A 14762-nucleotide genomic window follows, 5' to 3' on the forward strand; every position below is an offset into this window, starting at 1 on the left:
TCTGGAACTCTGTATTCTGTTGTTCCACTTAGAAATGATTACCCTCTAGGCCTTCTGAGATCTTAGTTCACCCTTCTTAGTCAATTTACTTGATTTACTAATTCACTAGCTTCTCAGTCAGAACCAGGCCTTCACCATGTCCTGTGATACATCCAACTGGAGGCACTTCCAATTCTCGAGACTTACTGACTTCTACCAATGAGGATCAGCCTTTTTCCAGACTTCTAGCTCTATCGGTCAGATTCACACTTTCTGTGGGCTGCTAAGTTACTTACTATTTATCCGTTTGCTTGCTAACATTTGGAAAAAATGTGACACCCCTTTCTCTCCTATTTTTTTTGGATTTGTAGGTTAATAAGTTTCTTCCTACCTCTTACTGTTATTTTTGTTAGGTTTCATGAAGCAACAGAATCAGATTAGTTTAATCCACCAAGATTAGCCATCAGTTAAAAATGATTTCTTACCAGTCTATTATACCTTTGAAGATGGGAAAGTGTCTTATTCATTTTTCTGATTTTACTTAATGGTATCTGATACCACACAGGGACATTTCTATTGAATGTTATTGGGTCAAAGGAGGGAGTGGCTGTAGGTGATGCCTTAGAAGGGAATTGAGATAGATCATCAGAGGAAATTAAATTCCAACTTCAGCGAAAGACAAAGGAAAAGACTGAGACATCTGGTATTAAAGATTAGAGCAGAGGAAAAATGTGAGGACAAATATATTAGAAACTGGGGGTCATATAAAGTTGAGGTGATTTATTTAAGAATTGTTCTTCATTATGTTGAATCTAGGAAGGATATTGCTTTGCTTTAATAAATCAAAATTTTTTAAAAAAGGTGTTTTTCTAGTGTTTGTAGAATTCCAAATTGGAAGCACAAACATACATATTTTTCCGTGTGGGCTTCCTCTATGATTGTGAACAAAATGATTCTGCAAATAGTAAATACGCAGGAAAGAAAAGTATTATTCTTAAGAAATCACTCTGAAAATGCTTACTATGTAACCTCAGTCACTTGTGCCTGTATGAGTCTAATACGTTACTCTTAGAGACCCATACACACACAAAGTCTGTTCTGCGACAGCATGAACATGTTTCTGCCCCAGCATGAAAACAGGCACACATGTTATAGTCTTCCTTTTTTTTTTTTTTAAGATTTTATTTATTTATTTGACAGACAGAGATCATAAGTAGGCAGAGAGGTGGGCAGAGAGAGAGGAGGAAGCAGGCTCCCCGGGAGCAGAGAGTCCGATGCGGGGCCCAATCCCAGGACCCTGGGATCATGATGTGAGCCAAAGGCAGAGGCTTTAACCCACTGAGCCACCCAGGTACCCCTAGTCTTCCCTTCTTTACCATTGTCAACTACCTCAACTCTGCTCATTTACTGCTCTGCAATCATTTTGCCAACTAAGTAAATTGGGTTTTTCGCTGAACTTCTTAGAAAATGTTTTTCAGACAAAAGCACTGCTTCTTATTTTTTTTTTTCTAAAGGTGAATTCTAAAGGCCTACAATTTCAGGGACATCTAATCTCACTTGTTTTGAACACCGAGTTTCCCAGCAAATAATAAACACCAACAATCTGTGGTAAGTAATTCCCCCAACACTTCGGTTTTATCAGGAGTTATAAAGACATATTTTTGGTACACTGGATTTTATCTTGTAACCTTGGAGCAGGAAGTATAAATTCCACAAAGAGCTAAATATGAGATCTAAGCATTTCTCCAAATCCAACTTCACTGGCTTGATAGGACATTTCTCACAGTGTCATTTCCTCTAAATTCCGAACCTGGAATGATCAATTATCTCAGGTTTCCTCTAATATATTCACTAATCCAAGCAAATGCTCTTCTCCAGCAACCATTCATTTATTTATTTAATAAATAAAATAGCAGATGACTTAAAACTATATACAAACTTTTTTTTCCCCTTTAAGCCAAGGGGACTGGGGCTGGGGGCTGAATGAACCATTGCAGTAACAGAGAAGTGGCCTCTGGGGGTACCTGAATCCAGGACTGGCTGCTGTGAATTAAGGGCCTATTCTGAGCAGGGTGCTGGACAGTACTTATGTATTATGTTCAATTAAATTGTATTCACCTCAATTCCTCCTGAAAAAAAAAAATCCTTTATTAGCCATATTGAATAGAGAGTGAGAACCCTAAGGGGTACACAGGGACCCAAGGTGGTTATTTAATTGCTGGCCTAGGATGGGGTGTAATTTAAAATTCTTGTGGGGGAGACAGGGCTGGAGAAGTGTTAGAACAAACCAGTGAAGCTCTGTCCTGTGTGACACAGTGAGAGAATTAAAACCAAACCAAAATCTCTAATAGTGGTAAATGGCCCAGTCGTGACGGACCTGGGTATTACAGAAATATTCAAAGTCCTGGTTTCATTTCACCTTTTTAATGTTCCTCTCAGCTCTCCCACTGATCCACTCTATGGCATCGAGCATCTGTTCTCCCCTGTCGGCTTCACTGGAAACGACCAGGTTGGCTTGTTCCCCCCCAGAGACATGCCTAGCCCCAGAGATCATGAGTTATTCCAATGTCCGCCCTTGACTTATTTCCATGATATGTGTTCCAGATCCTCAAGTCCTGGTATGCAGGAGCCTCCAGGTCAGGGTCAGGCTGTTATCTGCTCCAGAGGCCAGTGGCCACCACCAGGAACGGAAGGAAGCCAGACGTTGGTGGCGCCACTGGGCCACTCATCCTGGAGCCTTCCCCAACCCTCACCTTCTACAGCAAGGTCCCCTTTCCACCAAACAGAAAGCAGGACATAACAATGGCTCAGGGGTCCCACCCACAACCTAAACCATACAGAATAGGAGACCAGGTGAGATTTTCATCTTAATCTCTCCTTCTACCTTAGTCCATGCCCTCCTCCATCTGGCAGGTGCTCAGACTTCCCAGACTGTGAAGATGGAGAAAAGAGGAGGCGAGAGCACATAACAATTACACCAAGTCTGAATGACGGCTTTCAAGTTACCCACAGTGCAGGGGATGAGATGGGACCGAGGGACAAAAGCACCCTTTGAAATGAGAGCGTTATCACTCTACCGGTCAGCGTCATTAACACCCATCTCAAGATTCAACTTTGTGCTGCGTTTTTTGTCTTCAATCTCAGTTATCCTTACAAACATCTTTCTATAGAACAGTGTCTCCTCTTAGCAGATGAGAAAACAGAGGCTCAGATGAATTAGTTTATCCACTAACCCCACAGGTAATATGGGATAGAAATGGGATCCAACCAGATCTCACACAGGTACCACAGCTGTAGGTCTGCTTTCCCAGAGAGCCCCTGGGAGCCTCCCCAAGACCCTGGGGCTAATGTGGGCATGCCAAGCACCTTTCCTTGCCCTCTGTCTCCCTCTTGTGGCTCCATTAAGTATGTCAACTCAATGTTAAAGAAAGGAGTCAAGTTATTCAGGAGAGAGTTGGGGAAACTGGTTGTAAATCCATTACCTTCACGATACAAGTCACTTTCTTTCTCGGGGTCACAGTTTCCTCCTATTTCAGTGTAGGGAAATCTCCAAGTCTCTTCTAGCTCTGATTTCTGTATTTCTAAGATGCACATTGGCTTCTCAGGTTGAGCCCACTCCTCACCTTTACTCTGTAAGAACTGTGTGTGTGTGTGTGTGTGTGTGTGTGTGTGTCTGTGTTTCATTTAAGCAACTCCTCAGGGAGGGTCTCCATGACATTAGCAGTGCTCTAGGACAAAAGAAGGAACTGGAGTGTGCAGGGCTCTGAATTCACCCAGTTTATCACACAGGGGGCAGGCAAACCAGGGCTGCATTCAGGGCACTGCCTAACCTCAGGGAACTTGGTCAAAACGGTGATGCAACATGGGGGCTTAAGTGGGTAGGAGAAGAATAAATGAAACAAGATGGGATTGGGAGGGAGACAAACCATAAGTGACTCTTAATCTCACAAAACAAACTGAGGGTTGCTGGGGGGAGGGGGTTTGGGAGAAGGGAGTGGGATTATGGACATTGGGGAGGGTATGTGCTTTGGTGAGTGCTGTGAAGTGTGTAAACCTGGTGATTCACAGACCTGTACCCCTGGGGATAAAAGCATATGTTTATAAAAAATAAAAAATTAAAAAAAAAAAAAACGGCTGGTAAATGCAAGATTCTGGATGAGAACCCAGGTTTTCTGGCTCCAACCTCAAGTTTCTTCCTTCCATGCATCTCTGTGCTAGACTGAATAAACTTGGTAATGATGAGGTCGCAGACAGGAAGAGGGCCCCAAAAGAACCACAAGGGCGCGGTAAAACAGATTGCCGGCTGTGTCAGAGCAGGTTCACCGTAGTTGAAAACACAAGCATTTATGTGAATTCCTCCTTGGTGTCATCCAATGCGTTAAACACTCCCTAGAGGTGAGTCATATACACTGTTCTGCCACATATGCAAAGTTGACTTAACAGTCACTAAATTGTCGAGTTGTTTAAGGGCTGATGCATGTCATAAGAAGTGGCAAGTGGCAATAAAGATGAGTGTTTTCCTAAGCTTAGAGAAAAGCTACCCAAAGGAAACGGATTAGGAAGTCCCATGTGTAGGAAGAAAACAAACAAACAAACAAACAGACAGAATTCAGGACAGCAGAACTGGGTGCAGCGGCCTGGCATATAGGAATAGGCTAAGCCCATAGCAGAAGTTTCGTGAGGGGATATTCAGGGGCGGAGGGTGATGAGGAGTGGCAGGGAGATGACAACAATCAGCGCTACAGGGCAGGGACTAGCAGAGCGGTGTGTCTTTGTATTTCTGGACTTCTTAAGATGGTGCGGTGTTTTCCACACGTGTTTGTAATCAATGGGGAACAGCTATGCCTAATGCCAGTGTTTGAGGTTTCCCCGGATGCTCCATCCTAATTCATCCCCCAAACTAGGAATTCCTTTTCCTTTCAATGGAGAAAGAGTGAAAAGTGCATCCTGGCTTACGTTCCTGAAACAACCAGCCACAGGAAGGTCTAGAACTTTAAGCTTGGATACGGTCCTCTATCAGGTTATAAGGGCTTTCTTTGTTTGGCAGCTGGGCTGGATTCTGAGAACTGGACCAGTTTTCTTGAGGCCTAGCTATATTTTTTCCCATGGTTTGAAAGTAATTTACTGAGTACATTCAATAGACATTTACTAACATTTTTTATATACTATTTTCGTATAGAGACAGGGCTGCTGTCTGGGATTTCTTTCTTTTTTTAAAGATTTTATTTATTTGACAGAGAGAGACTCAGCAAGAGAGGGAACACAAGCAGGGGGAGTGGGAGAGGGAGAAGCAGGCCCCAGGCCGAGCAGGGAGCCTGATGTGAGGCTCGAACCCAGGATCCTGGGATCATGACCTGGGCCAAATGTAGACAGTAAACGACTAAGCCATCCAGGCGCCCCTATCTGGGATTTCTACTCTATCTTACCATTCAATTCACTTCAGCACCAGCAACACACAATTTGCACAATTTGTATATTTTTTAAAGATTTTATTTATTTATTTGACACAGAGAGAGAGAGAGAGATCACAAGTAGACAGAGAGGCAGGCAGAGGGAGAGGGGGAAGCGGGCTCCCTGCTGAGCAGACAGCCTGACTTGAGGCTCTATCCTACCACCCTGAGACCATGACCTGAGCTGAAGGCAGAGGCTTAACCAACTGAGCCACCCAGGTGCCCCACAATTTGTATCTTTTAACATGTATTCTACTTTAATTTCTGATAATACAATCCTTCCTGCTGCATTTCTCTTTCTGAAGTGCCTCCGGCTAGATAAATTTATTCCAGATGAACTTCAAATCTTTGTCAAGTTCTACAAGAAACTTTTTTTTGGAAGTATATTACATTTGAATTAAATTTTGGGATAACTGACATCCAGAAATATGTTAATATAACCAAGGCTTGTTTGATGTCCTGTAATAAAAAATGTGTATCTTTCCTCATATAAATTCTTCATGCTTTCAGTGAATTCCTGATTACTTTACACTTTTGTTGCAATGTGGACAAAATATATTCACTTCATACTTTAAATCTGGTTATTGAAGTTTTGAGAAGCTATAAATTTTCATTGGGCTTGAACCTTTTTATTTGGTAACAAATGTTTGTGTTATATATTTCCTCTTTTATTACAACATGATTAGTGAGTGTGATGATCTGTTTGTTTTTGTAATTTAATGAGGTTTTCTTTGGGATGAATTTATGGTGAATTTTCATCAACGTACCAAATGAGCTTAAAAGGCATGTTTCTTTTATATCGGTTTATTCAAGCATTTTATGACTCAAATAATGTTTTTTGCTTGTATTTCTCAAAACTTGCCGGTTAAAAACTCTCATGACTATTGTGTTTTTGTTAGTTTCTCCTATCTCTAGGAAAATCTTTAAATTATTTTTTAAATTATTTTTATTTTTTTGTTGCCTAATATTAATATGGCATCCTTTGACCTACTATGTTGCATTTTGTGACCTATCTTTGCCTCTCCTTACCCATGCTAGCACTACTGTACTAGGGACCTCTGGAAATACAAATGTGACTTTATCACCACACTGCTTAAATCCTATGGCTGCTTATCACCCCTGGGACCAATCTCGGGTGCCTCCAGGAGGTATTCAATGCTCTGGGCATCCAAGACCTTGCACCCCTCCCAGCTGGCTGACAGCCTGGAACCAGAGCGCGCAGGAGAGGGGGTAGAGTCAGTTCCTCAAAACCACAGCGACCTCCAGGCACAGTCATGGGCTCTCGGGAAGCCCACGGTGGGGAATGGATTTGAGGGGCTATATGAGGCCCCATTTTCATGCGGCCGCATTTTCTGCTCTAATGCACCCAGAGATGCTTCCCTTAGCTGCTCTATAGAGATCTTTTAGCAGCATTCCAACGTTCCCAGGTCCACATTCACAATATTAAGAAAACGAGAGCGGAACGAACCTTCTGAGCAGTTATCCCGCGAAAAGCTATGTTTCTAGAGCCCGGCAGTTAACCTAGACCCACGACACTGTTTCCCTGCGCCACCGTGGTAGCTCGGAAGTGTCCGAAGGAAGGAGCTGGGTGGAGGAGAAGCAGCTTCGGCTTCCGTCCTCAAGGATGCCAGTCAATTCCAGACGATGGATGAATTTAAAAGAACTTAAAATCGAATTTGGGCACCTTTTAATGCTGTCTGCACCGGGTGGGGGGAGGCTGCTTTCTCTTTCAGAGGGTGGGCTTTGAGATACTGTGGTACTTTAATAGTTAGATTTCTCTAGAGGAACAGACCCAGTTGGAGGGGGAAGAAGAGGAGGAGGGGAAGGGGGAGGGCAGGGAGAGGGGGAGGAGGAGGGGAAGGGGGAGGGGAAGCAGGTAGGGGAGCAGAGGGAGAGAGGAGAAGCAGTTGGCTCACGTGGTTATGGAGGCCGGGAAGTCTCGCAGTCCTGCCTGCAAGCTGGAGAACCCAGCTGGGAAAGCAGGTGGTGTAATTCAGTCGGAATCCAAGAGGCCTGAGAATATTAATCAAGCAATAGAATTCTTCTCGAAAATCTGAAAGTAGTTTAAAGACAATTCTCAGGAAAACATACCAAGCTCCCATTTCCCAGCAGTTACACACAACCATGCCTTCCTTTCCCTCCTCACCCCACGCTGAGGCGCCACAAATGTTTTTGCAAACGCAGGAGGCCAAGACCCCTGTCTCAGACTCAAGCAGTGACTAGGAGGTGACATTCTATGGTGACCACCAGGGTGAGCGCTAATGGCAGAGTTGCAGCTGCCTTGAAAGATTTATTTTTATTTTCAAAGGCTGAAGCAAAGGAAACCCCCTTCCTCATGCCCTGGCAGAAAACAGAAACTGCCCATCTACATTTGTTTCAGTGGGAGCCTCAGCATAGAGGCTGCCAGGGGGGTGGGTCCTCTCCTGGAGCTGAGGGCCACTGACCCAGGCACTGCTGTGAGTCCCTTTGCTAACGGTCTGTCCCCAGAGCTCATTCAGGGTCGGGGTGGCCTCAGAGAGGACACAGAGTGCACAGCTAACCCTGCAGATCAGGTGCCTGAGAACCTTCCCTCTAGAAGCCTCTCTACTTACTTCCTCAAACAAAAAAATATGGCCTTGAGTGAGCACCTTCACTCCTCAGTGTTCTCTCTCAGGGCAACAGGAAGCGTGGAACACAGGATACTAGCCTTGTGGACTCACAGGGTGAGAAATAATGATCCAACATTTAGAACAGTGCCTGACACCGTCCCTTCCTCGGTATTCGTGGGTTTCCTTCTCTTCCTTTCTTTCCTGGCTTTGGCTTCTTAGACAGTAAAGCTAGTCCACCCATGCACAGCCTGTCTCCAGAGAGTCCGACCTCCGATGTCCCCACTTCCCGCCACACACTTATCCCGAGACCCACTCAAGTGACTCTCCAGTACCATTCCTGTTGGCCCAGACAAAAAAGAAAAGCAATGTGTGGTGGAAAATTTGTATCAAATTCTTTACATATTAGGTAGGGCCAAATGTTCCATCTGCTTTCTGAAGTTGTGTGTACACAGGTGCACCTGCACACGTGCCCAGGGCCACCACTTGTGAGTGTGCAGGTGGAACACAAAACTGAGAAGCTCTTCACTTTTGGAACCACCATGGATTTATGTGCTTCTTACAGCTTCTCGGTGAATAGGGAAAGGGTTAAGGTACAGACAGTGGGGGAGTGAAGGGGTCCTGCTCTAAAACTATTCCTGGCAGGCAGAAGCGCTAAGGCAGTTAGTTAACAAAAGATAAGGAAACAGACCTCCTGGCCCTGGATGTTAGGGAGTATTTTTCCTTGGTGGCTACAGTGTCATCATAGAAAGTAACCAAACCTCAAAGAATTAAGTCATTAAGGGTATTATCGATAGTCCTTGCTCAAACCAAGAGGGCACAAGAATCTCAAGGCCACAAGCTTCCCAGGCAGTTCTCAGTAAAAGACGGCCACCAAAAGCCCTCAGTGGCAACCCATTTGGGACCCCTGTCACTGGAGAGAGCCCTTTCTGTATCCTTGCTTCATAAAACTCTATCTCCTGCGCTCACTTTCCTTTGCCCACAACATTCATTCTTTTACTCCGTGAGACAAGAACCCTGCGATCCCGTAACACCAGCAGATGGCAGCCAAGTGTCCAGGAGAAGGGCAGAAGACACTGTAAAGACTAGAGGCTAAACTGTCCCTCTGGACCTTAACGGGACTCACATAGGAGACTGTGTTCCGTTTCATCCGAGGCCCAAAGACAACAGATGACAGTACCATGGGAGGGATCTGTCCCAGGGATAGGCCACTTTTATATTAGAATTTTGATCAATGAAAGATTTTTTTTCCCCCAGAGAGTATTTTATTATCAGTATTGTTTAGAATGCTTGCACATGGATGACATAAGGCAGAAGGCAGTTTTACTGCTGCCCTGGGAGTGACTATGCCGATCACCACCCCCACCCCTTCGTGATTTGCCAGTGGAGCTGAAATGCCATTCACCCAAACAGAAATTGCAGAAGAAATAGCCAAAAACGGTTTTCTCAACCAGCCTATAAAAGAAACTTAAATATGGGTACCTGGGTGGCTCAGTGGGTTAAAGCCTCTCTGCCTTCAGCTCAGATCATGATCCCAGGGTCCTGGGATCGAGCCCTGCACCGGGCTTTCTACTTTAGCAGGGAGCCTGCTTCCTCCTCTCTCTCTCTGCCTACTTGTGATCTCTGTCTGTCAAACAAATAAATAAAATCTTAAAAAAAAAAAAAAAGAAAGAAAGAAACTTAAATACTGAGTTGGAACTCAAAGAATTTCATTAGCCACAGGATAGTACTTGAAAACTTTACTGAGAATTTCACTGGAAGAAACTTGTTGAGGTTCTATGGGTTTTGTCCCCTCTTCCCACTGTAGGAGAAGGAAGGAGGACTTCTCTCTCTCACCTCTCGGCTCAGAAACAGATGCTGCAGTGGGAGCTGCAATGGGGGGAACTTAATGTGGAGGCTCACAGTTTGGGGAAGACGGTAGACTGGAATCTAACACACTCTGAGGAACCAAAAGAGGCTAAGGTTTGGGCTTTCAACTCTGATGGCTGGAGTATTATCTATCACTGCACACCAAATGACCACAACCTTACAGGTTTAATACAACACAACATTATGATCTCACAGTTTCTACAGGTCAGGGCTGGGCATGGCTTAACTAGGCTCTTCACTTCGAGGTCTCACAAGGCTGCAGTCAAGGTGTTGGCAGGGTTTTGGTCTCAACTGAGGCTTGTCTGGGGAAGGATCCACTTCCAAGCTTCCAGAGTTGGTGACAGAATCCAATTCCTTGCAGCTGTAGAACAAAGGGGCCCCCACCCTTTTTCTTTCTTTCTTTTTTTTTTTTTTTTTTTTTTTTTGCTGGGTATTGCCTGGAAGTCTTTGTAGGCTGTTGGTTAGAGTCTACTCTAAGTTCCTAACTGCTACTCACAGTCCCTGGCCACGTGGAACTCCACAACACGGCTGCCTGCTTCCTCCAAGCAAGCAAGAAGGAGAAAGAGACACCAGTAAGGCATGCTACCATCTCTTGCAATGTGATCATGCAAGCATTCTGTCACCTTGCTGTGTTCTATTTCTTCAAAGCAAGTCATAGGTCTCACCTCTACTCAAGGGGAAGCAATCACAAAGGGCATGAACACAAGGAGGCAGGAAGCATTAGAGCATCCTAGAGTCGGTCTGCCACAGCTAGCAGGAGAAGCAAGTTGTATTGGGATGGCCTGTCCTTCCATAAGTCAGCCATGTGAAAGTGAACTCCACCTGAGTGGTCTTAGACTTGCTCCAAAAGGATACAAAAAGAGGCAAGGAGAATTTAAAGAAAGAGGCTGGAGATTTTCGGTGGACACCCAGGAGTGGGACGTAGGCAGAATCACGAACCACTGGCAGAGGAAGTGAATTAGAGTACTGCGAGGGCCAAGCCAAGGAATCCCAGTGGTGCAGCTCTGGTGCACTCAGCCCCTAACCCCTGACATCACTGTGGGAAAGTACCAGTTGATGTTTTCTGTCCCTCAGCATTCCTCACTCCTGCCCCTGATTGCAAGGAACAGAAATCCTGTCAGCAAGCTGGGGAGGGCTGTTAGAGAGAAAAGAGAGTACTCTTTCTTCCTTGCCACAATAGATGTCCTGTCTAGAGCAGACCGGAACTGAGAGAGAAGCTTTCACAGTAAATGACAGCTGAACTTTGATTCTTATGTAAAACAGTACATTTTAAATATTCAAGTGGCTAGAATTCTCTACTCCCTGAAAGCAACTTACCTAAGATTTTAAATAATAAGCTGGGGACATGTAGTCCTACGGAGATTGTCTGCATAGGACAGTTGTGGGGGAAAAATGAGGTTGTTTTCTTTGAATTCTGTAAGTCCTGCTTATTCAAATACAAGTTACAAAGATTTTGAAAATCCAAAAAAAAAGTGCTATGTTATTATTATTATTTTTTTTTTTTTAGATTTTCTTAATTTATTCAAGAGAGAAAGAGCACGTGAGAGAGCACAAGCAGGGGGAGCTGCAGAGGTAAATAAAGGGAGAAGCAGGCTCCCCACTGAGTAGGAAGCTGGATGTGGGGCTTAGTCCCAGGACACTGGGATCATGACCTGAGCTGCAGGCAGACGCTTAACTGAATCACCCAGGTGCCCCAGTGATATATTATTTTTGTGCTCTCCATGTTGCACACACTCATGCTTGAGAAATTGAGCCATTAGATTCCTAACACCATGGTATGCTCCTTAGAGAAGAACTGGGATTTCTTAAGTGCCCATATTAGAAAATGTGCCCTATCCCCAAATTCTAATTAAAGAACCATGACTGTAAACCAGTTGAAATTTAGCAATTTTAACTAACTCACTTTTTCAACTTAAATAAATGCATTTTAAAAAGTAAATGTCAGGGGCGCCTGGGTGGCTCAGTAGTTAAGCCTCCATCTTTGGCTCAGGTCATGATTACAGGGCCCTGGGATCAAGCCCCACATCAGGCTCCCTGCTCAACAGAGAGCCTGCTTCTCTCTCTCCCTCTGCCTGCTGCTCTGCTTACTTCTACTCTCTCTATTTCTCTGTCAAATAAATAAAAAATATTAAAAAAAAAGTAAACGTCATCACTGTATATTTTTGAGCAGTATTATGTTAAAATAAAAATAAACACGAATAAATGTAATTTTATATGACAATCATTGCATATTAAGTAAATAAGAAATATCTGTAGCAATAAATCTAGTTGACTATTTAATGGCAAAAGTTAGTATGATTGTAATAGGTTAAGTGGTGAGGGATTTTGTCTGAGTGCCACTTACTTAAAGTGAAGGTGACATTTCATATCAATAAGGAGTTTTTATTCAAAATTTAACCAATATTAAGAATCTCAAATCACAGACGGTTGCTAAGATTTTATCTGATAAGATTTGACGTGTGTTGGGACGCCTGAGGGGCTCAGTCAGTTAAGTATCTGCCTTGGGCTCAGGTCATGATCCCAGGATTGGGTTCCTTACTCAGCGAGGAGTCTGCTTCTCCCTCTGCCTCTACCATGCCCCCTGCTTGTGCTTTCTTTCTCTCTCTCTCTGACAAATAAAAACAATCTTAAAAAAAAAAAAAAGATTTGACATGTGTCAAAGAGCAAAATAAACATCATCAGAGCTACCAAACATGAAAGAAAGAAACAATGAAGGAAGGAAGGAAGGAAAGAAAGAAAGAAAGAAAGAAAAAGAAAAGAAAGAGAGGAGGAGGGAGGGAAGGAAGGAAAAGAGGAAGGGGAGGGGAGGGGAGGGAGGGGGAAAAAGAAGGAGGGAGGGAGGAAAGCTCAGTTTATGTGTTTATATATGTGCCTGGTAAGGAAGCATCACAGAGAGTAAATTCATTAAGAAATCACTGAGTGGGGAAAGTAAGGCTTTTTCCAAATGGTAAGAAGGACATTTCACGGTGGTTATGTAAACTGAAGACTGGAAGCTAGCACTCTGGATAAGGAAAATTAGTTGTTTAGAACAAATCCTGCTATTCAACATTTATAATCCTTTATTGGCTTCAGTGGGTGGAATCAGTTGTTACGAGACACAATACTCAGTTTTGATTTATTTCCTAGAAATATTTACCTTTCACACTCAAAATTATTTGCTAGCCCAGATTATAGGGGAAAAAAAAACTAATGAAGAAATTTGGGTCTTCAAAATGTGATTAAAATTTGATATAATATAGGGGTGTGTGTGTGTGTGTGTGTGTTTAAAAATGAAATATAAAATTCTTCCAAATATATTTTAATATCTGCAAAGTGATGGTAAAATAGTTTCATATCCTTACACTGCTACTATCTGGTTTTAGAAAATAGGAAGAAATCTTCCCAAGTCTTAAATGTGCCATTTCATAGTTTTTCAAATATTTTCAGCTATATCTTCAAATGAGTTCCTAACCAGCTTATGTGAACTATGTAAATAATCCAGCTAACCAAGATGAATACACACACCTCAACAGAAATTACCTTGCAAATTCAACACTAATTGTAGCAAGATAATTTACTTCTTCATTGTAGGGTCTCCTTACCTTTCTTACAAAATCATGGTGACTTTATTCAGGAATGGTGTAGTGCACAACTAAAAAACTGGTATTTTCTAGCTTATGGATGGAAATGGCAGTATGAAATGTTTCTGGACAATGAGAGTTGAGAAGAATTTTGCTGGAGATCCATGGGAAAGTGTCAATGTCTACCTTCCTCTTTGATATCTTTCTTCTGCCTCCCAAAAGTAGAGCACCCAAATTACTACCACCATACAGCTCCCATGAGGATGAAACCCTATGTTAGTTAAGGATAGCTGAGCAGAAAGATGGAAAGAAGGAGCTCAAATGTCAAAGACAATGAACCGTGCTCTGGGGAACCTCTTTTGGATAGTCTGTATCCCCTGTTTCTAGAGAAAAGAAATCTCAGTCATCTCTGTTCCAGTTCATAGATCTGAGATGCACTTCCATACTTACTAACTTCAGGGTCAGCCTGGACCAGGGAGGGGGAAATTGGGAAATTCTTGGACTTCACCCTTGAAGCAAGCTTAGCACCATGAGTCATTTGCCGTCTAAAGTGCTAGGACTCTGGAAAGGGCTGAGGATACCCAATCAATACACAGGAGCATTGATTTAGAGTACGTGTAGAAAAATTATACATAGAGCCCGGAGATCAATCAAGACATGAAACATACTTTTCTATAAAGGATGTGGGAGAAGATGTTGGGCAAAGAACACAAATTTTTATGAATTCTAATATATGTGAGAATTTATGCTGGGCACATTATAGACTTATATAAGTGACTTAATATATAACCAACTTCTCACAGAAATTCTGAAAACCTCTTTATTATCATTTTATATATGAGAAAACTGGTTATTTAACTGATTTCCCCAATAATTCCTTCTCAGACTCAGAAGAGGTGTGAGAGAAGCCCAATGACCTATGTCTTTCTTTGACAATTTGTTCAAAGCAGGTCACAGACCCAGAGGAAGGTCTGGACCATGAGGGTTTTTCTCAATGATGATGATGTTGGCCATGAGGATGGAGATGATGACAAAGTGACAGACTGCTGCCCTGATGCACACCTGACCCAGAAGCCAAGAGACTTGGATTCTAGTCCTACTTCTTCCACTGACATGATGAGTCATCTGTGGTAGTCTCCTTCAGTAGATACCTCACTTGGAGATAAAAGGACTAAATTTCTAAATTTGCTAAATTTCTCTCCAAGATTTTATGAGTTCCTTAAATACCCCTGATTTAGTTTTGTTCCTCTCTCAGGGGACAGCTTTGCCACCTTCAGGAAATTGAGGAAGTAAAGTGCTACCAGCTCTTGGTGTGCAGA

This window comes from Mustela erminea, chromosome 9 (assembly GCF_009829155.1).
Source record: "Mustela erminea isolate mMusErm1 chromosome 9, mMusErm1.Pri, whole genome shotgun sequence".
Classification (NCBI taxonomy): Eukaryota; Metazoa; Chordata; class Mammalia; order Carnivora; family Mustelidae; genus Mustela; species Mustela erminea.